The 22237-nt window shown below is 40.4% G+C and overlaps 2 long non-coding RNA genes across 4 annotated transcripts in view; one reads left to right on the top strand and one right to left on the bottom strand.

Moving 5' to 3' along the window:
- LOC148343150 (uncharacterized) overlaps positions 1-22237 on the bottom strand; it is a 105791-nt gene that overhangs the window by 12205 nt on the left and 71349 nt on the right. The window lies entirely within an intron of this gene.
- Positions 9139-11343, top strand: LOC148343151 (uncharacterized). The gene is made up of 3 exons (XR_015846597.1): positions 9139-9480; positions 10845-10903; positions 10984-11343. It is a non-coding gene; the product is annotated as an uncharacterized LOC148343151 (long non-coding RNA).

Raw genomic sequence — 22237 nt, 5'->3', positions numbered from 1 at the left:
TGATCAGTAATAAATTCCTCATGTACAAAAGGAGTGACTTGTCTTAAATCACACAAGTTTCTGGTCTACTAGGCAGGAGGCAATAAAAGGTGAAGGTGCCCTCCATCAAACGTATCCTTCAGTGCTAGTTGAAGTGTAAAACAAGGCCAAAGCATATCAGCAGCCAAGGCCGGATAAACTCGGCTGTGCCATGCCGTGCTGATCTGTAGATAACAGCAAGGTGCACATTGAAATGTCAGGTCACATTAACTTGCCATGTGTCAAACTTGAAAGCACATAGAAATAGACAGTGATGGAATGTGCTTTTTTTTTTTTTATTTATTCTTTTTTTTGTCTTATGGTTTTACGTATATTTGTGAAGTGTTATTTAATAAACTTAAATCTAAAAATAATGACAAAACAACGTCCCAAACAAGGATAGCAGAAATTGAAGAGGCTTTCATCATAAACTAGTGTGTTTGCATCACATTATTATGTGTTTGGTATTTTGTGTGTGCTTAGTGTTGGGTAAAATTATTGAGTGTACTACTTAGTTACAGAGTTGAACCACCATATATATAAAAAAAAATATATATATATATATATATATATATATATATATATATAAACTGGTATTAAAGGGGCAGTCAAGACGAAACTATTTTTCGCAAGAATATGTTCTATGCAGGCCAACAAGTCAAAACGTGTCATTCCGATGAATATTTCATTTGCAGAATATGATTTAAGCGGCAAAATCCACTGTTTCTAGCCGCCATCTCAGGGGTGGCCATTTTGTCACTTCTGTAGAGATTGAAAATGACATCATGGTTGCTCCGGGCTCAGATAACGACCAATCATGGACTTTGGACAACCTGGATTGGTGACCAGTTAATCACAGGATCACATGTTTTTTGGAATGTGGGGGGAAATTTAGTAACCGGAAGAAGCCAAGTGAGCACAGGGACAACATCCAAACTCAACAGAGGAAGGTCTTAGTAAAGATTTGAACCAGAACGTCAATACAAGTGTAGAGTATACTACGCGAACTGAGTCTTATTGTCGTCGCCATTAATCCATACAGATATAAATGCACCACATGGACATCATGAGTTTGTGGAAACCTATCATTTGAAACACAGTGTTACAATCTGAGAGGAACTGAAAAAATATTTTTTTTAAAAATCAGTTAGTCACAGAGAGACATTATTTCGTTAGGGACAAAAGTTAGGAGTACAAGCTAGATGGACGATTCTGCTAAATCCACCTAATGGCAGTCATTTCGGCTTTATTTGAATGAAATGTGCTCCTGTAAAACAGGGTTCTTTTTGCTCCTGGAGTGGGATGACACATTTTTATAGGATAGCGACGATGTACTCAAATAGCCGCAGCGCAGGAGCGCAATGTGTCGATAAAGGTGCTGGTTGTTTACTCCAAGTTTCCTTCTCTTCACTGTGGAGCTGCACCTGCTCAAGCCTCCTCCTCTATGGCCTGCATACATTTTGAGGCTCAACATGATGGTGGGGGGAAGAAATATATAAATAAATATAAACACTGGCTCCGGAGCATGTTTTCTCCCTCCCCCTCGCCTCCCTCCTGGCCCCTACACTGAGAAGTAATGAGGGGCTACCTGTAATTACAAGCAGCTGCTGTCTTCCCTGACGAACGCTAATTGCCAATAATGATTTTGGAGAGCTGTAAAAATTCACCGGCTGACGCTCGTCTCCCTCTCGTTCGTCTCCATGCCCGAGCTTTGTCGAAAAGGAGGACGCGAGAGGGAGGGGAGACAAGGAAAGGAGAGGCGGCCTTTTTTTTTTTGTCTTTTCCTTGCTGTGTTGCCGTCGGAAGCGCCGTTAGCTAATTTCTGCTGCTGACGTATCAGAAGCCGAAGCCTTCGCAGGCCTTTTTGGCAGTCCCTTCCATTCCGACGCTCTCAAGCCTGTTTGCTGTCTTCTTCACGGGCTGATAGCGGCTTTATTAGCGCCATAATGTGCAGGTGGAGGTTTAAAGGTCCCGTGCGAACCGCAGCACAGGAAGGAATTGGAGGGGAGCGGAGCGAGGAAGACTTGGGTGAATGGCGGAGGTGACTAATAAGCCACATGCATAATTAAAAGACAACGAGGCCGCTAATTAATGAATGCTTATGTTTGGCAGTGCGTTGTAATGGAAGCAGCATCAGCGTGCGAGAGAGGCTCAGTTTGACACAAATTGAATTAGGCCCAAAATAAGAGAGGGGAAAAATGGGAGGTGATTCACACAACTTGCATTATGTGAGATGTCACACTCTGTTTTTGCCGCATGGAATACTTTTGAAGGTGCAAATAAATAAATACTATCTGATACATTGAAAAATAAATTTTTTTTTAATTAATTATATAAATTTAGTTCCAACATCCAATCAGATTTGAGCTTTTTCTGCGGCCATGTCAATCGCATCTGCCCAAAGGTCTTTAAAATCATTGGAGCTGGCCAATGCAAATATTTTTTATATATTTATTTTTTTTATCAGTGGCCAACTAGTGTCTACTTGTTTTTCACCAATGGAAATTTGAACAGTGCTGCATTATCACCGGAGCAACTTCCATTAAAAAGTATTGCAATATGTTGTTTGTAGTTCAATTAAATTGTAAGACGTGAAACCTCAAAATGTTGTTTCGCAATAAGTTCATTAAGGGTCTCAGTTTTTCCATTGCAGCAAGTTGACATGTGTGCCAGGTGTGCAATTTTTCAGATCAACTGCATTTGGCCAAATTACTGCATGTACTGTGATCAGAAAACTATAGTAGGACAGTTTCTTTAATCAATCAATTTTCCTCACATGAGCTGCAAGCTGGCCCACAATAACACACCGTTTCCTACCTTTCATTAGTTGATCAGAGCAAAACTTTTCCGGCCAAACTTGGCTAAAAATAACACGTCCATAGTGCTCGGCACCCATTAATAGATTTACTTCATTTCTTTTTGGTCATTCTGTCAATTTGACTTTGAATTCAGATTTCAGATTCAGATCGCATGTTCTCAAACTGATTTTGGCAGAGTAGGAGTTTTGGACTCATTGCAAAGAAAATGTCAGTTGGTGAGTCTAAATGCCTGTCACGCAAATGTTTCGAAATAAGGTTGTGTCTGTATTTTAAGAAACACGAGGTAAACTTTCTCAAATACGCTGACCTTGATAATGAGAGAGCGTCCCTTACTTTGAAACAGGAAGCAAAAAAAAAATTAAAAATCTCGTCTCCTCTTGTATTGCATTGCATTATCGCCTCCGGTGTTGACATCTTGTCCTGCGGATAACTGCAATAAAACGGTGAACAAACTCATTGCTCGAGTGGCAAAGATGCATAAAGTCTTTACTTGAAAGCTTTGCCGACCCTTTCACAGCGGACAAACCCACCCGTGGATGTTGTCAGAACCATAAAACTGGGAGCAACTTTTTTTTTTTTAATCACACCCTGTGTGAATCAAGCAAGTTTCAGCTGACTCACTTTTAAATTGGATCAGAGTTAGTAAAATTTTCCAAACGGCGATTGGGCAAAGTAAATGGACAGCTGATGGATTTCATTTTAAGGGTGCACGTATGTGACTTACTTTGAGTTTTGGACAAAGATCAAAATCTAATTAAGAGCAGGACATTATATTCCATTAGGATTAGAATTCCAAAAGTCATCTTCTTGATTCGTTTTGACTGTTGACGAGAGTAGCGTGTCAGCATTCCGGTCATGGCCATCAGTCGCTTTGTCTTGTTCATTTTCATTTATTGTTGCTCATACAGCAAGTTTGAGACTCTATATTCTGCTCTCAGATTTTCATGTTGGTTAAAACCTGTAACGGAAGTAAATGTAATCTTCACAGGCAAGAGTCAAATCTGAAAGTGACCGTAAACATTCAGCACTATAAAGTGTTAAAATAACCAATTTATTTGGACGTACTTCTGAAACCAACATGCCCGTCAATCACATTTTGAAATGCTTAGGTTTGAATGAAAAATGGGAGGATCTAAACATGATTCTTTATTTTGTGTTTCAAAGACAGGAAAATAAAGCTGATATTGATCGCTCATAATAATTGTGATAATAATATATTCTATTTAAAGCTACTATTCAAAGTAAGCAAATTGAAAAGTAAAAAACAGGTAAAAAGAAATTACAAATAGAAGAAACAATTTGAGTGGTTCACATTCGCATGTTGATTTTAAACATATTTTCACTGTGCATCAAACTTCTAATAAATTTTGGAGGCGATTGAAAAATTTGAGCTAACTTGAGTTATCCTAACATTTTCTAAATTCTAAATTTAAAAACTATATCATGGTAAACTTGGTCTTTCATCATGTGAGAGAGTGCCCTTTTTTTAAAATGAAAAACCCAAAAATATTGAGCAAAGAATGCCCATTTTTTTCAACTCAATTTTACATTTGAATCTGAAAAATTCATAAAATTAGAAATAAAAATGAAAAAAAAAAAATCTATTTTACTTTTGTCATTTAAGCTCCACTCATTGTCACTTATTCAGCTTCTTCATCCGTCCAGTTAACATTAAACCGCAACATATATATTTTTTATTCTTAGATTTGAAAATCTCTCGAACACTTATTTTAAGTCCAAATTTCGAGGAAGAATGTGATGAAAAGAAAGCACAGCAACATGTTTTTGCTCCCTACCCACAGTTAAATCAACCTGAATTTCAACATTCATTTTTCTTGTGCAGGTATAATTGAAGAAGATTTAAGAAGGAATTTAATGAGCTGTAGTTCATCCATGACCCCTTTTTATTATACTCTGCGCTTGTCATCAAGAGGTGCTGATTTTTATGGACGACAGACCTTTGAACAACCTGAACTGTGGGAACCGTGGGCAGTAAAAGATGTTTAAACACCACCTTATCTCCACCGGCTTGAATAGTTTACGCATTTATTGTTATGTGTTCATCATTCTCAAAGTGTTATATTACTCTGAGCTGAGTCGCTGTGGGAAAACCGTCAGGGCATTGACTTTAATTGACGCCGAGATTTTTATGTCGAATAGAATATTACTCTGAGCTTTGGGAGGCAGTAAAACCATGTGCTATGACTTTTTTATTGTATTTGTTTTTCTGTCGTCTTGCTTTTTTTTTTTTTTTTTTAAAGGAAATCAGACCTGGAGAGGCTGCCTGGAATGATCTCATTGTTTGGCGAGACTGGCCCGATTCACTCCTTTGAATCCAGTGATGTCATGACAGCTCCCGATACAAAAACCTAGCGAGAAGCGCTATCAAGTGACCTTTTAGTATTCTCCGTTTTCATGCCAACACGCGTCGTCTCAACAAATTACAGCAACCCTCTGTTCTGCGCTGACAAAGATATACAGTAGATGTGAAGATTAAATGCAGCGATAAGGAAATTAGCAGAATGAAATTGAGGACATATGGAAATGCAGGCAAAAAAAAAAAGACTAAAATTACCATTCAAAGCAATTTCCCCGTGGACATTTATCTGTACACACTGCTGCTCTTAACAGGCTCGACCAGTTTAGGCATATCCCTCCCAGCCAGATACTCTGGATTTGAATACGGCGCCTGATATTTGGTATGTAATAAGAGGCCTGGAGCCTTTCCCTCTCAGTGAGCAGCAAGGGCCTGTCTTCCCGATAATACCATGCATGGATAACCGAGTGAGACGCCATCAGATACTGAAACCGGCGGGCTTAAGGGAAATGAAATTTATTTGGAGGCAGCGGGCGAGGGCGGCGAGGATAATTGAAACGGGGAGCGTTCAGTTGGGGAGAGGAATTGAGATGTTGTCACCGCGTCCTCCTTATCGTCATTGGGGCCACTTTGCAAAAGCAATTAAAGAGTCAAAAAGAATATCTGCGCTTGTGCGGGGCGCAAGAGAGCAGAACGCAAGTCAACTAAGGTGCCCCCCGACTGTGTGACACACACACACACACACACATCCGCACACCCCCACGCGTACGCTTTTGAAAGAGTGGGTCCATCCTTTGATCATTAATAGTCTCTTCTGGCACTCGTGTGAAATGTTTAAAAAGCAACTCATGCATGCTTCTGCGACAGATATTTGCATCGCAAAGCTCACAATGTGAATTCATGTTTAAAAATAATAGTTTGCTGATTGGAAATATGTGCTTAACGATATACGATGGCCGTGTGCTGTATGCCAAATAATTGTGGGAACATGCAATCCTCTGCAGGTGCAGTTTTTGCCTCTCATATCTCAGTTGGAAGACTAATTATAATTTCCTTTCATCAAGATGAGTATGCACAAATGCGAACAATGAAGTAACGGCCGCCTGGTTAGAAAGTTCCTCAATATGGTGCAGATCATGTTTCAGATTGGCTAAACAAATGATCAAAAAGGCAAATGAAGTTCTAGCGGGGATTACTCAGCTCGTTGGCAAACGGCAACAAAAAGGAGCCATGCTTATACAAGCTCACTTTTTTTTTTCTCCAGTCTAAACTCAATCTTGTTATGTCTTTTCTCCAAATTGAATTTCTAATGGGATTCAAATGGGACAAGTACCATCGATGCCATGGGCGAGAACAATCAAATTACTGACAATGTGCAGGTGGAGAAAAAAAAAGGGGGCGGAATGCAGACAAGAGGATGCGTGAGGCTGGAAAACAGACGCACTTTCACTGACGATAGACAATTTGCAACGTGAACTCCAATTTATTCTACGCGTGTACGCCAATGCAATACAATGTAGACAAATGAAAGAAAAAAGACAAAGTGAATTCCTGTTTTGATGTTGGATTGCAGCAAAGTAGAGTCCTCCATTTTGCCTCAATAGCTTCACCGCAAAACGGTATCAACAATCTTTTCCAAACAATTAACTCGTTCACGACCAGCACAGGTAAAATAAATGCACTTTTTGGTTTCTATACCCGTCAATGGCAGTGAATGAGTTTTAAGGTCAGTTCATCAACGATTTTTGTGCCAATATGACTTTTATCTCTCTTCATGATTTGACCTGACCTGTTTTGCTTTATTATCCCTTCAATCGAATAAATAAATTAATTAATTAAAAAAAAAAAAACATTCCGAGGAGCTGGCTGCGCTGCAGTCTGAAAACGTAAACGTGACAGCAAGCGTGAGATGAGGGCGTAATCGCCGGCGTATCAAAGACAGAACTGGAACGAGCAGTGACAGACAGAGCGAGGACCAGGCGAGCTTGAATGGGGAAGGTGAGGGGGGGGGATCTCAGAGTGGGGGACCCGTAGTAATGAACAGGTGGTGGGAGGAAGAGAAGGTTAAGCCTGTTTCTGTGGGTGTCACTGGAACCCGCCCCGTGCTGTGTGGACAGATGTGTGGACGGACCACTATCTACTCTATCCCCCCCTCCTCACATAGTTGGTCCTGCCAAAGCTCACTAGCCTGTGCTGGAAACCTCACTTGTTTATCTACCTTTGTTGTTTTTTGTTATTTTTGGAGAAGAAAATCATCTCTTGTCTCAGCAGAATATTGCATTTCGCTAGAACGGCACTCAGGAGAGCGCCACCAAGGCGGAGCAATAATGGCAGATAGCGTTGGAGCCACGTGATTTGGAAGAGGTTGATCGCTGAGAATAGGATACCTTGATGTCACACTGAGTTTGTTTGCGTATTGTCATATTTGGATGTCAAAGTTTCTCCATTTAAGACAGTGTATGATGCAACTTGAACTCAAGTTTGTTTTGATTTAAACTTGGGCATACTCCTTTTAGTCAGGGAGCGCCACACTGGTTATTTGCATGATGTTCAGCACAGTTCTTACACCAGATGACCTTCCGAACGCAACCTCTCGAAACAGTGGCTGGCAAACGGCAAATAGCCTAAAGCAGGGGTGGGCAAACATTTTGATTGGCGGGCCACAATGGGTTGTAAAATTTGCCAGCGAGGCCCGACCACGAGCAGATGGATGGAGTGTTTTGGTCACCTCACCTCATCGGAGAAAAGAAATACATTCAATTTTAAATGAAAGACAATCTATTACAACAATATATATATCTTTGAAAAAAAACACAGCATTTAGAAAATAAAACATGAACAAGGTTAATTCATTGAATTTTTTTCAAGTTTAAAACGTTTAATGAGCCGCATGTGGCCCCCGGGCCGTAGTTTGCTCACACCTGGCCTAAAGGGTCTTGCCGAGGGATGCAAGTAGATGCTACCGTTCACCATGACTGACTGATTCATCCAGTGGTAGCTTTAACTCAAAAAGAGACCAAAAATCTACTCAAATCTGCTGACAAATACCAAACCAGGTGATACAGGTCACATGATCAGAACATTTTGCCAGCCTATTGTGATAAGGATTCAGGTTTGTATCGCGAGTTCATTTCAAAGCGACGTGACTGGTCGCTGGGATTTACATGTTTTTTCCGTCTCGAATCGAAATCTCAGCGAACAAACAGCATTCTAAATAGCTACATGCTGCTTTGAAATCCCGCATCTGGCAGGACCAAGCGCTAGTGACTGGCACATCTGCGTCACTTTCGAGAGTATCTGGGTTTGAGTTCCATGTTCTTCCCTTGCTTGCATGGCTTTTCTCCAGTGACTCTTGCTTCCTCCCACATTCCAAAATCATGCATGTACGATTAATTAAAGACTTCCAGTAAATTGTCCATAAATGTGAGTGTGAATGGTTTTTAGGGTGCACTCAAAACTCGTAGCATTCAACCCCAATGAAAGTGTTCCCACACCTTCCTACCGTTGCTCAGGGTCTGTTGACAGGCAAGAAACAGGATGTTGTCATTAGGCGCTTCCACTGAGCGTGTGCGCGAGTCGTTTGACTGAGGGCTGTATGAGACAGGTGTTTCCTTGTTTGCCTCCGACTGGTTATACGTACGTACGTTTGTTTTTTGTTTTTACGAAACATTTCCAGTCAGCAAGGATGTAATATGGAATATGATTTATGTCATCAAAGCACTTCTCGTGCATGAAAATCACCTGTGATGGCACAGCGGACAATGCGCGTTTCCACTGCACCTGTTGTCTCTCGCTCAAGCACACACATCCATACGAAAAGCAGATAAAATCAACTGATAGCACGGCCAGCTTCATCAGATGGGCCCACTCCTGCTCCGTTCATTAACGTCCAATCGAAGGCTGGCTGGCCCGCGGCCCGCCGTTAGTCCCACTCGGATAAACAGCACAAAGCAAACACGTGGAGAAAGACACAGATGCCGGCGAGAAACAAAAGGTAGCAAAAATGAATTTAAGAGGGTAAGGAAACGCAGCTGGCGAGACAAAGAGCAAGATAGGACTTCCAAAGAGAGGCGATGGCAAGCTCAGGCGTAGCCTTGGTTTCGGGGAGGTCAGCTGGGAATTTTGGATTGGCGTCGCCTGTGTGACGCCCACGCGCTCGGCCCGCTCTCCCTGGGACGCCGGCGCCACCTGCTTCCATGGTGGATGGCAGCTTTGGAGCCCAGCAGGAGGGCTGGACGGACGGACTGACAGACAACATGTTTCAGCGAGTTTGTTTGGAAACCTGTGCCCGCCCAGCCAGAGAGAGGAAAACTTTGGAAGAGAGAGGTGAGACAAACAGACATCGAGATTTTTTTTTTTTTTTTTTCAAGAGTCGACGGTCTTTGCTGTGTCTGACACAAAAAAAAAACACAAAGCAGAAACAATGATCCATAGTGGTTAGTATGTGCTTGTTTGCTTCTTAAATATTTTTTTTTAGATTTGGTGAGGCTCATTTCACAAGACAACTGTGGCATTTTGCCATTTTGACATCTTGCCATTTTTTCCTCAATCATGCAAAACCAGCATTATTCCTCCTGAAACAACAGAATAGAATCACACAAACGTGAGTGCCTGGAAAAGAGACTTTTCTCTTCATGACATTAAGAAATCATTTTACAAACACTTTTACAAAATCATCAATACAACATAATACAACAAGTGGGCCAAGGACCAAAAGCTTTTTCTCTTCACGGTGGCATTAAGAAATCATTTTAGGAAGACTTTTACAAAGTCATCACAACATTACTCAACAAGTGGGACAAGGACAAAGCCATTTCTAGAGGAAATTGTTCGTTTTTTGTCAAACTGAGCACCACGCACCTTACATCAGGGGTGGGCAAACTTTTTGATTGGCGGGCCACAATGGGTTCCAAAATTTGACAGAGGGGCCGGACCAGGAGCAGATGGATGGAGTGTTTTGGTAACCTCAGCTCATCGGAGAAAAAAATATATATTTAATTTTAAATGAAAGTGAACAAAAGCATTACAACAATATATATGTATTGGAAAAAAACAGTATTTACAAAATAGAACATTAAGGTTTATTCATTACATTTTTTTCAAGTTTGGCGGGCCGGATTAAAACGTTTAACGGGCCACATGTGGCCCCCAGGCCATAGTTTGCCCACGCCTGCCTTGCATCATGTGACTTCTCTCTGCCTATCAGTGAAGAAAGACAAAACTGGCAATTAAAGAATTAAATATAGGCTATATTATACATATTCGAGGAAGAGGTGGCCAACTCGATGAACACAAAGCGACGACAAACTGACCCACATTGTCGCAAAAAGCCACACAAAAAATGTAAACTGACAGAACCACAGCAACAATAATTTAAATCATACATACCTTGTATAATCCAATTATGAAGTCATTATTTTAAGATGTATTCACACATATAATCACTCATGTAATTTAATGTAATAACGTTAAAAAATAATTGGGTTGGTGGTCGCGAGACAATCGCAGCACGCATACGAATGAACCATTCACACATACATTCACACGTATGGACAATTTGGAGTCTCGGACAGTCAATAATGGATCCCTGAAAGTACACCCATGAATTATTTTTATAAAACCATATTGATATTCAGTATCTAAATCCATTGGCGAGAATTTGCTCACATGCAACCCCCTCTTTGTTTCAGGTAATACAAATGCTGCATCAATGCTGTCAAAAATCAACTTCAAGCATCATCTTCCTCGGGTGAGGAGTAATCCTACAAATTCACTGGGGGGTGTTTTTTCTTTTCTTTATTTTTTTGTTTTGTTTGTTTGTGTGTGAAGGAATTATTTGAGGACAGCAGTTTGTATTTCACCTGAGGTGAAGGTATGGTGCCAGAAAAGAATTATGGGAAGATACCTGTGTATGGGGAGGAGAACACAGAGGTCACAAAAGACAAAAGATCAAGGCTCCCTTTCCAAGATGCTCCATAAAGGTAAAAGAATCTCAATAGCATCTGGTCTCAAAAGAACCAGAGCTGGCACTTTATACTTTCTTAAAGCTCAGTCTAAATAAAGACCAAGAAGCAAAAAGCACTGAAGTATTATTCTAGTCCCTCAAACCAATCTAGTTAAAGATTCCTTTGTTTTGTTTTATTAACAAACTAGAATTTACTCCTGTAGCCTCAAACGATCACCAAATGGCTATATGTGTTTAATTACTATTAATTTTGAGATGGCTCTTGGTTCAAATGTTTATTGTTACCATGAAAGTAGCTCGGGATCCTTTCAGTTAGGCAGGCGGACTTAATTTAGGAGGAATTGTATTAATTTTATTAGTGAAATTATCCAAACCAATGTCATTTTGTCAAGCACTTATTTTTAACTTTTTTTCCAAACTTGTTCCAAACATATAAACATCAAGATGCTCAACACAAGCCAACATGTACATTTTAATTAAATATTAAAGATGGCCATATTATTAAACTGGTGAAGACTGAATGGCAAAATAAAATGCATTTGTAAAATAAATAGCCTTTTAGTAACAACAGGTAGTAGAAACTCAGGTGTTCTATCAATTATATTTTTGTTTTGGTTTTTTTTATAAAAATGAGAGCCCCATTGTTTGTAGTAATTACTTCTCAAATCTATTTGCGGTAGCTCAGCTCAGCAGGTCAAATTAGTTGCCACATGCTTTTTGCGCCATTATTCCACAACACTATTGATTTTTTAATGCTTTCAAACAGGAAAAACAGGTTAGTACTTTCTTTGATTAAATTCAAAAACCTATTCTGTCCCACAGCCTAACAAAAAAACGGAAAGATAAAAGATGAATAAAAATAAACTGACGATCTGACAGGGTGAGAAATCCACATCATGTCGACTACATCAAGTCATCTTCCAGTCAATCATAAGCCTACGCTTATTCCTGCGTTCTGAATCTCATTTGCTGTCTCGGCTGCTGCCTTACGGGTGAGATGTGAAAGTGGGAATGTGGGAATAGCGAGCGTTATTAATTTTATCCAGTGCAACTCGTGCAGTCAATAATGGCGCGACATCGGGAACGTTATTGTTCCCACCTGCTGCCATTGCAGGGATGAAACATTTCTTGTTGACTTAATGACAGCAATCACTTCCCGTACACCCCGCACTCAATAACTGTGCAGGGCCCGCCCAGTCCTGGAAGGTGCAGCGATAAGTCTTCTTCATCATCTTTATTGGATTCCTTCTCCAAAGCAAATCATGGAAAACATACTAATATATATATATATATATATATATATATATATATATATATATATATATATTAGGGCTGGTAAAATTAAAGCATTAACTCAGGGTGATTAATCGCAAAATTTTTAACTCAGTTAAATATTTTAACTCAATTAACTCAGTTTGATTTACTTCAAAAATAATCAGCATACTTTGCAAATATTGCCCCATATTAGCTGTACATCTTTAGCACGCCTCAGAACAAAACATCGGGTTCAAGTTACCACTGGGCCTTGCAAATCAACACTGCTGGTCTCTGGCGCTTGTGGGGATGTTTGAGAAATGTTTCGATGAAAAATGGTTGTAAAGATGTCTCCATTTTGATCAAATTCAAGAATCAAAGAAAGCTATTAGAACAGTCTTTGAATTAAATATACTTCATATTTGGTGATTTTGCATCAATTCCAAGATATTATTCAAGTAAATATCTGTTACAAGCTTCGCAAAAGATTGTAGTTGAAAAATGTGATTAATCGTGATTAATCATGGATTTTTTTGTGATTAATTAGTTCATAAAAATTAATCACTTGACTGAAATAATATAAATATATATATATATATATTGACTGAGCTGCTACAATTGTTGATCATCAATTTGATGAGGTGTTCCTGGCCGACTCCACCATAACTGCCATTGAACCGTCTCGATCAATGTTGAGGAATCAGTATCTTGTTGCCTCACTCCATCGCTCCTCCCACCCAGTTGCTATTCCCACTCCCTGTGTGGCTGTCAAACAGGTGAATGCCCTGAAGACAATGCTGCAACTGGCCGACTGTATTGTCTGAAGGTGTTGTGGAATTGGCAGGAGCTTCACAGGTATGACGCTGAAGGGAGAGAAAGAAAAAAAGAAAAAAAAGAAAACAAGGAAAAGATCTGAGGGAGACAGCCAGGTTGTGGTTACGTGTTGAACCGTTTGCAGGCTACTTTTACCGCAAGCTGCTGAGATACATTCCCTCCGGTTTGACTTTCTTCTTGTCAGTGCAAAAGAATCTTTTTTGGGTGCTTTTATTTATGGCATTGTACAAGTAGACTGCTGAAATGAATCTGAAGCCGCATGCATTCAAGGTTGCCGCCTAAAGGACAAATAATCACCTGCATTTAATTATCTGCATGTTACTCGCAGAAACTGGCACCAATCATGGAGAAACTTGATGACATCATTTCCACTATATGAGTTAATATGTCACTTTGGAATGTTTAATAAAGAAATGATTCTAGTCCAAGATGTGAACCAGGGGCTTCGCCACTCGGGCCAGCTGGAAGAACAGCACCAGCACTCTCTGTGGCGGCTGAACAGCGCGGAATGCTGCAGTAAAATTTGCAAATTTTCTGAGGGGAGTCTGGACTCCGTTTTTTTTTTTTTTTGTAATTATTATCAAGATGAAATAAAAAGTTCTTTCTGTCAGGATCATTTCTCTTGACATTTGACTAATTACTGTAAGGTGCAAAATGTGTTACATTTGAGCAGAACATTAATGCTTGAATCTAGCTGTAGTCCACGCACTTGGCTATTTTAAAATCTTACAAAATGAAATATTATACATACCGGCTGCAATAGCGCAACCCAATGAGTTCTAATAAAACAAAACATGACACATTTTCGGTCTGTCAATGCGAGAAAAGGAATGAATAATTAAACGAAAATTATACGAACAAAATTGTGTGGATCCATGACTTTGTTTTTGGTGGGCAAACAGGAAATTTGCATGACATGAAAATGAATATTAAAAATCAATTTGTGCGGTTTAAATCCATATCCTCCTCCCAGAAATTTTTCCCAGTGGCAGTCGCTCCATACAGGTTGTCCAGTGTCAGTGTCGACGAAAAATTTCCATGGTCAGCAACAGAAAATATTTGGCAAAAATCACACAGATCACTTTCTTCCTTGTGTTTGTGTTGAAATGTTTTGAACAGGACAGAACTGCTTTCCCTTTGCCAAATGTTCGTCACGTCGGGATTACGTCTAGTCCCGAGAAAGCTAACAGTTGAGTTGCATCTGTCCGAGAATGAGGGGTTATTATGTCATTCTTCATCAAATAGAAGCTAGCCTTAATACCAAATGAACAGAATGAATTCTGTCACATAAAGGAAATCTTGCCCAGAACTGAAAAAAACTGTCTTCTACTTGTTGCATGCTAGCATACAAACAAACGATCAGCTGTCACTCTTGCTAACAGTTAAAGTGTGTTGTATTCCAATATTCCACCAATCTAACTAATCTGCAAATAATTTATTTTTGTTCTTCTCATATACTTTCCAGCATATTCCCAATTGTTCTTTCCTAACTTTACCTTTTGATCTTAGCCACGGGTGATCAGCGCAGCCCACTGCCCAGCCACTGAGCACCCACGTGCGGGGCGTAAAGAGAATTATTCATTGTTTTCACGCAACAACAAAAGTGTTGGCGCTCAAAGAGCAGATGCCCTCCCATAGTTAATTCAACATCGGGCACTAAGCCACGCTGACTAATCAGAGGTGCCCTATCCATTCCCACTGTAGTGCAGGCCGTGCTTATTAAAAATACATGGGGGTGGAATTTGCCCAAAGCATCTGAAATCAGATCAAAACACATCTGGACACTTAAAAATGCAACCGAGCAATACAATAGTGGCTTTCACAAGTCCAAACAGGGTGTCTGCTGCTTTTGCTAAGTCAGATTTGTGACTTCTTTTTGTCATTTTAGACCGCACATGAGGGGTCTGCAATCCTGTTCCTCGAAGACCGTTGTCCTGCTTGTTTTCCTTCTCTCCCTGCTGCAACACACCTGATTCAAATGATCAGGATCGTTATCCAGCTTCTGCAGACATTGCTGATTATCCGATCATTTGAACCAGGTGTGTTGCCGCAGGGAGAGATGGAGAAACAGACAGGGCAGCCCTCAAGGAACAGGATTGAGAACCCCTTACATTAGCAAGAATGTAAATTTCATACTAAAATGGAGTCTTCGCCCAACTTTCTTACATAACCAAATTCATGTTGCGATTTCAGTCTGATTTCATTTATTCTAAATTTATCATTTGAAATTGGTCAAATTGGAATTGGAAATATAAATAATAATCTGCTAGTGGCATTTATAAGACAGAAAAATTAATTACAAATTTCCTGTTTTATTTTTTAGAATAATTAAGGCCTTCGTTTTGGAAAATCACAATTTAAGTTTGTGGACCATGAAATATAGATTTTAAGACTTTCTATGGATGGATGAAGTTATTTTTACATATTTAACGCTGTATTTTTTTTCAGCCAATATCAAGAATGTTCCATTTTCAAAGCCATTTCTTGAACAGTCTCTCCAGCATGCCATCGAGAGCAGCCCTAATTGAGACAGAACAGAGAGGAGCTGATCCGAGTTGTCATTCCTGCAGTTCGCCACCGAGGACATAAGAGCCTGTGCCAGATCACCTCACGCATCAATGATTGCATCGACTTGGCCCGATCGCGGTCTGGATTGGACTTCCACTTTTGTGTCCCAACACACCACCCAGTATCTGCTGCCACAAGCACATAAGTGGTTGCCCAGTGCCCAGCCCAGCAGTGCAGCAGGCTTCCGCCCAGTACAGCAGCGATGTTTGAGCCAATGGTTAAAGATGCGTAGTGGTGTGCACCATCAGCTGAATGAAGTGGTCATCAACTTCACATTAACAGAGATGTGACCAGCTGCAGGCAGCAGCTATTGGCGAACTGGTCTTCACCAAACAAGAGAAACTAAATGAACTGGTTAAATGCTGGACAGAACACCTGCGGTGATCGTATTTACCTCATGAGAAGCCAACAAATGTTTAAAAATGTAGTATGGCAAGTGACATTTTTAAAGATACTTTACAAGCTTGTTTGGGGTATTGTACATTCACCTTTAATAGTTCGATAAAAAAAAAAAACTAAATTGGAAAACAGCAATGTAATATTAATAGCAGTCGTCTGTAGACCAGCACCAAAGCTGCACTATGAAAACTCCGAACATTATTTGAGTTGCTTCTTCAGTCCGTGTATCAGCTGGCCACTTCCGGGTTCTTGTGGCATAACTATATAATTATCAATATGGCTCAAGAGGAACGGTTCAATTTTGACTAAAAAGGCAAAAAGAGAAAAATTGTTTTTCTAAAAAAATCAAATAAAAAAAAAAAATCAGAAAAGACAACATTGAAAACACTTCCATGGTGCATGTTTATTCAGATTGTTTTGTGTTTTTCATCCTATGTGATGTCAATCAATCAATGGTTGCTACTTTGGCATACGAACCACTTTGAAGTTGCGCAGATTGTACACAAAATAAAGGAATCAAAATAATAACAATATAAATATGAATTATTTAAAAAAATTATGCTTTGGTGTTTTATTCAGAATTCATTTAAGTGTGCCGCACTAAAACATATTCTAATGCATATCAGCAACAGAATCCTGGGTCAAATCCAGAGCATGACCAAAAAAAATAAATAATGCCCTTATGCTCGCACTGAAGCTAAATGTTTCAGGTGAAAATAAAACCATGAAATGTCTCATAAATATCTCCTATTGGAAGCTAGATGAAGTGGCCGGGGAATGCATAACGCTAATTATTCATGCTGTGAGGTGGAATACGAGCCACTTCAGCCTATTCAAGTGCACCAATCAGTTGCTCAAGCTGTCAGAGAGTCTGCAGGTAACACAGTCCCACGGAGGTAGCATCTTGTACCTTTGCTTCTTATTCTGTTCCGCTGCCAAATTCCCTCCTGAGCCAAACTGGAAAATGAGAATCTCTCTCAACCCAGTACACGGAACAGAAGTTGTGTGAGTTGACAGATAAGGCCGAGTGTGCCAAATATTGAATTTTCCCGTTTCTGCCATCCCATCAAACTTCAGATCAATCCTCAAGTGAGTCGCCACGCTCGTGTCCACGAGCCGTTTCCAATCATCTGGCAAGTGAATGGCCAGGTTAATTATCCAGACAACTGCATTTGAAGAATATTACAATCAGAGCCAAGTACAATTTATCAGAGTTATTCTCAATTTTCTATCTCGGAGAAATGTGTCAATAAAGACATGCTTCATTTGTATTGTGAAAATCAATCAGCGGCGTTTTATAAAACGAGAATCCAACAATCCAACAAATGACTATCCATCTAAAAATTGATTGCATGGATAATGCAATGTGTCATCTTCATTTGAAAGAAAGTACAGCAAACAAAGGATCCAAAGAAATGAGCATTATATGAGTCACAAATTCATTTCCACGCACAGTGTGCTGTGATGCCTCCATTATTCACAACCAGCTCCATCCTACGCTGCCTGTCACACTCGCATCAAACCGCTGTTGTATCCTTTAATCTTTACTGGATCCCGTTAGCTTATGCAACATGCAACTATAATCTTCATGGGGTCTGACATCATCAATCGCGCCGTTCATCTCTATAAATCTGCAGTAAAAGCCATTTTTGCGACGGTGCAAGAATGTCGCGTGAGTTTCCACTTTGAAACAGTCATTCATGCCTTCGTCACATCTCTGATGGACGACTATAACGCACTTCATTTTGGAAACAGTCAATCCTCCATCAAGTGCCTCCAGTCGCTCCAAAATGCTGCTGCAAAAACGTTCGCCTCTTGACTGATATTCGAGCACATAACTTCTAAACTGGCGTCCCTTCACTGGCTTCCTGTATACTTTAGAGTTCTTTTTGAGATTATTTTGTTTTCAAACCATGAAATGGTCTTGCTCACCTTACCTTTCTGAGCTCCTCCACCCTTACGCACCTGCACGGTGCCTCAGGTCTGCAGACCGCTCACTATTAGAGGCACCAAGGACCAGACGAAGGCTCAGAGGGGATGATTGAGCCCTTTCAGATGCCAGTCGCTCTCTTTGGAATGACCTCCCACTAAATGTTAGACAAGCCCCCTCGCTTCCCATTTTCAAAATTTGTCTTAAAACTCATTTTTATTCTTTGGCTATTGGCTCGGCGTGAAACTTGTTTTTTTGGTTTTTTTTACCGTTTTTGTGCTTTTTCTTTCTTCATTTTTAATTTGTTTGTTGTTTTAAATACTGTTGAGTTGACTAGTAACAACAAGTCCAACCACCACATGCCCCTTAGTCTATAAGCATTTGCTCCACATGTATTCATGTTCAGCAAGTCAGTAATTCTCCATTTTTCCAGGCCCATGTCAGGTCTTTATGGATGACTCTTACCACTGGAAACGGTTCCAAAAACCAGAAGACTATGGATCAGAGAAAAATCAGATGGTGTAACAGGCATATACCCTTGTATCTTCTTTTGCACCCTTCGGTTTGGACAAACTCCCCTTTTGCCAGGCTTGGTGCTTCACAGGGAATTATCTTGACGATGAAAAAGGGTGTCAAGCAGGATTAGGGAAGCGTTGATTGCCCCAACGATTGAGGAATGCTCGCATGCCTCAATCAAGGACATGCTCAAACACTCCAGAATCCAGTTGGTCTTACGCGCACACAAAAAAAAAGGCCAGAAACAACTGCAAGGATGCTGCTTTAAAGCCTCATGTGAAAATATTCACATTCAAGTAATTTGGAACTAAATGCTGCAGCGATTTAGAGATGGTCCTGGTATAAAAAGCGACCTTGTTGTAATCCCACACTGTACTAAAGTAAAACCGTCAGTGTGTAACGACTATCATGGTCATGGAAAAGTGTCACAAGACAAAGTCATGTGGCATGATGACTGTACTCTTTTTTGAAGCTCACCATTATCCTACCTTTAGACTACGATTGGCAACAGTAAGCATGACCCTGCGTTCTTCGCCAAACTCATTAAAATGCCAAAAGGCAAGGAATGCTAATTTCAGCCTAGATCTTGAAGAAGTAGAAAAAAAGACAACAAAAAAGGGTCTTCATTAAAAAGAGCATGCATTATTCAAAGAGCAGTAGGCCAGAAGAATGGCTTAAGGCCAATTACGCACTACTGGAATCTTGCGCTGGCTGGCTGCTCGGCCCCGCTCCCTTTTCTGCCGTCAATATTCATATAGATTAAAAAGGAAAGAAAGGGGGGAAAATATGAAAAGTAATGAAATATTAACCAGTTTTGGAGAGTTGCGTCAAGGTCTTAAAAAGTGACCCATTTGTGGTGACGGCAACTTTTAATCATTATTTTACTCAATCCAACTGGACACAATGACTCGAGAAGAAATAGTCTTCAGTTTATGAATAATTTCTATTCCTGTCTCATGTCTTTTATGGCAACATATAAAATTATCTACAGATGGCTAAAAGACTGAATATTTGCCAATTTCATCAGTTTTATTTATATTTATATTCACTATGAAAACTTTCTAATTTAAATATGAGTGACGATCCGTGACAAACCGGACGAACTCAACATCAACATGAATGAAGACTCATCAATGTCACAACCAGAGACGATGTTTTCATAATCCAAGTGCCAAAAACCTTTTGATGTTGTACATAATTATAATAACAATAATTTTAACTGCCAAAATATTATTTGTCATTTAATTTATTATAATGTTATTCATCAAACAATTGGCTCGTTGATTTTATTGATAACTTGTGCAAAGTTGTCATGCAAGTTTTCTTTTTCGATTTGTGAATCGTTTGTACATGGAACAATAGTAAATTAATCACATTGTTTGTTGCACCGGGGACGTGTTTGAGACTTGCACTGCTCAGACTCATGCACTCTTTACGTGACAAAGTAAAGTGCCGTCGGACATTGTTAACAAGCTAAATTTTGTTTGTCGGCCGAATAAGAAGTTTCTGAAGTGACTTTTCTGCCAACATTTGAAGCTCATTCCCCTCAGGATTATTGTGCGGTCATCAAGGTATGTTTTGCTGCTAACAAATATGTTTACTGTTTGCTGTACTTTTCTTTTCATTATCTTTGTAAATACTGTATATTGCAGTTGTGTATTTTCTATTCCTATTGTTGTATGTTTTATGGTTTGACGGTGACAAATTAATAAATATCAGCTGTGTAAGAAGATTCGAGACTGTGATGATTATAATAACATAATTATAACAATTGTACATATGTTATACCAATAATAATTGTCATTACGTTAATTACAGAAAAGTGGTCTCCAACCTTGTTTCCGGTTTGTACAACTCCGTAACTTTTGCGGCCCAGCAACGCGGTGGTCTAGTGCTGGCCTCATGGTGTGACGAGCGTGCGTCATACGTGCTTTTGTTACTTATTGTGCCAGCTTGTATGTTTAATATCATTACATTTTCACGTACGACAACTGCAATTTTTTTTCATCCATTCAGCCTGCCACGGCCTGGTCCAAAGTAGCCCGCGGACCATTAACAGGCCGCGGCTGGGTGGTTGGGGACCACTGACATCATATACTGTATGCATACTCAACCTGCACACCCAAACTGTATCCCTCCACTTCTCTTCCAGTAACCAGTTGACATCACAGAGCACGCACACTACGCATGAGATGTGACACTTGGATGGCAGGTTAGCACATGGACAGGAAGTAGAAGAGAAACAGGAAGGAGGAGAGTCAACGGCTTACTGGACGTCATTGTCGGATCAGATCACACAGCAGACGGCGGCTGCAGTTGAAGCAAACAGCTGCTGGCACACATTTTATTAACACTGAAATATAGGGAAGTGTTTGTGTGTGTGCGTGTGTGTGTGTGTGTGTGTGTGGAGAGAGAGCGAGAGGAAGTCATGTGGCAACAGCATGTCCCTCTGTCACTCATCCTGTCACAAGACTTCCACAGTGTGTCCCAGTGTGGTCATACATGTGTGTGCGTTCATCCATTGACCTCCTTCATTTGCGGCAGCTTTTCCAAGAGAAACTGATTATCCCCGCAAGACCTTTTATGTGTACATGTTTGATTATGTAGTTTTGTGGCGTATGTGTGCAAGTGTGTGTGGCCTGGGCTAACTCCTGGTCCTGCACAGTAATAAGAGCAGACAGTGAATGGGCAACAGAACCCCAGACCGGTCTACTCCATTTGAGATTTATGGGACAACCGAGCACCTGAACTCTTGTTGACACATGCACAGGCACAGAAACAAAACACAAACCGCATAATTGTGTGATTAAAAAAATAGTAATGATTGCAAGCCATCTCAAGTCGTGTTATTGATCAAATATAAAATAGCGACAATACTGCGCAGTGCGTGGAAGCCACACATGAAACAATACACAGCTCGCGACCATCTTGCGCCTCATCCTTGAGCAATCAATAACAATCATTACTACATAATTACTTGGGTGAGTACTGTTCCCAGAAGTTTCCGTCTCTGCTTCCTCGCAGACTCAAATTTAATTCATCATACATAATGAAAATGTGTCTTTGTTCACACGTGGATACTTGCTCGGTGCTGACTTTGAGCGCCTCTCGAAATGAATATACAATCTTGGAGGCGACTGTGACCTTGGCCCGGTGCTCCTGTAGGCTTTAAAGCCGCTGCCACTAACACCTTTGGCCTCTCGCTCCCCTCTAACGCGATGTCGTAATTCCAGGGCCCAGACATACGACGATGCTTGACTGTTTGTTTGTTTGTGGTCCCATGGTGGTTGGAGTCTAACCTGCTTTGCCACTCTCTGCTCGGAAGTGCGATGTGATCAGTGTCACGTCGAACCCACTTTCGTCTCCGTTGGATGGGGAGCTTGTCTCCAGAGGCGATAGGGGTTCACCGTGGGGGCACTGCTAAAAGGCCGGCCGCTCTTTTTTTAAGTTACTATATTCACAAATGGGGGGGGGGGGTTTCAGGAAAGGAAGCCCAAAAATTAGCGCGCAGATACTTTCTCTAAAACGGGCTTTTGGTGAGAAAGTAGATGGAGTGTAATGGTGACTTTGTTGGTAAGGCTAAATTTCAAATTTCGACATTCAAGTCATTATTGGGG

Source organism: Idiotropiscis lumnitzeri, chromosome 1 (assembly GCF_059441095.1).
Source record: "Idiotropiscis lumnitzeri isolate Australia: NSW breed Sydney's pygmy pipehorse chromosome 1, RoL_Ilum_1.0, whole genome shotgun sequence".
In the NCBI taxonomy this organism is placed as follows: domain Eukaryota; kingdom Metazoa; phylum Chordata; class Actinopteri; order Syngnathiformes; family Syngnathidae; genus Idiotropiscis; species Idiotropiscis lumnitzeri.
The sequence above is the reverse complement of the archived record's forward strand: the minus strand, read 5'-3'. Positions and strand labels throughout refer to the sequence as shown.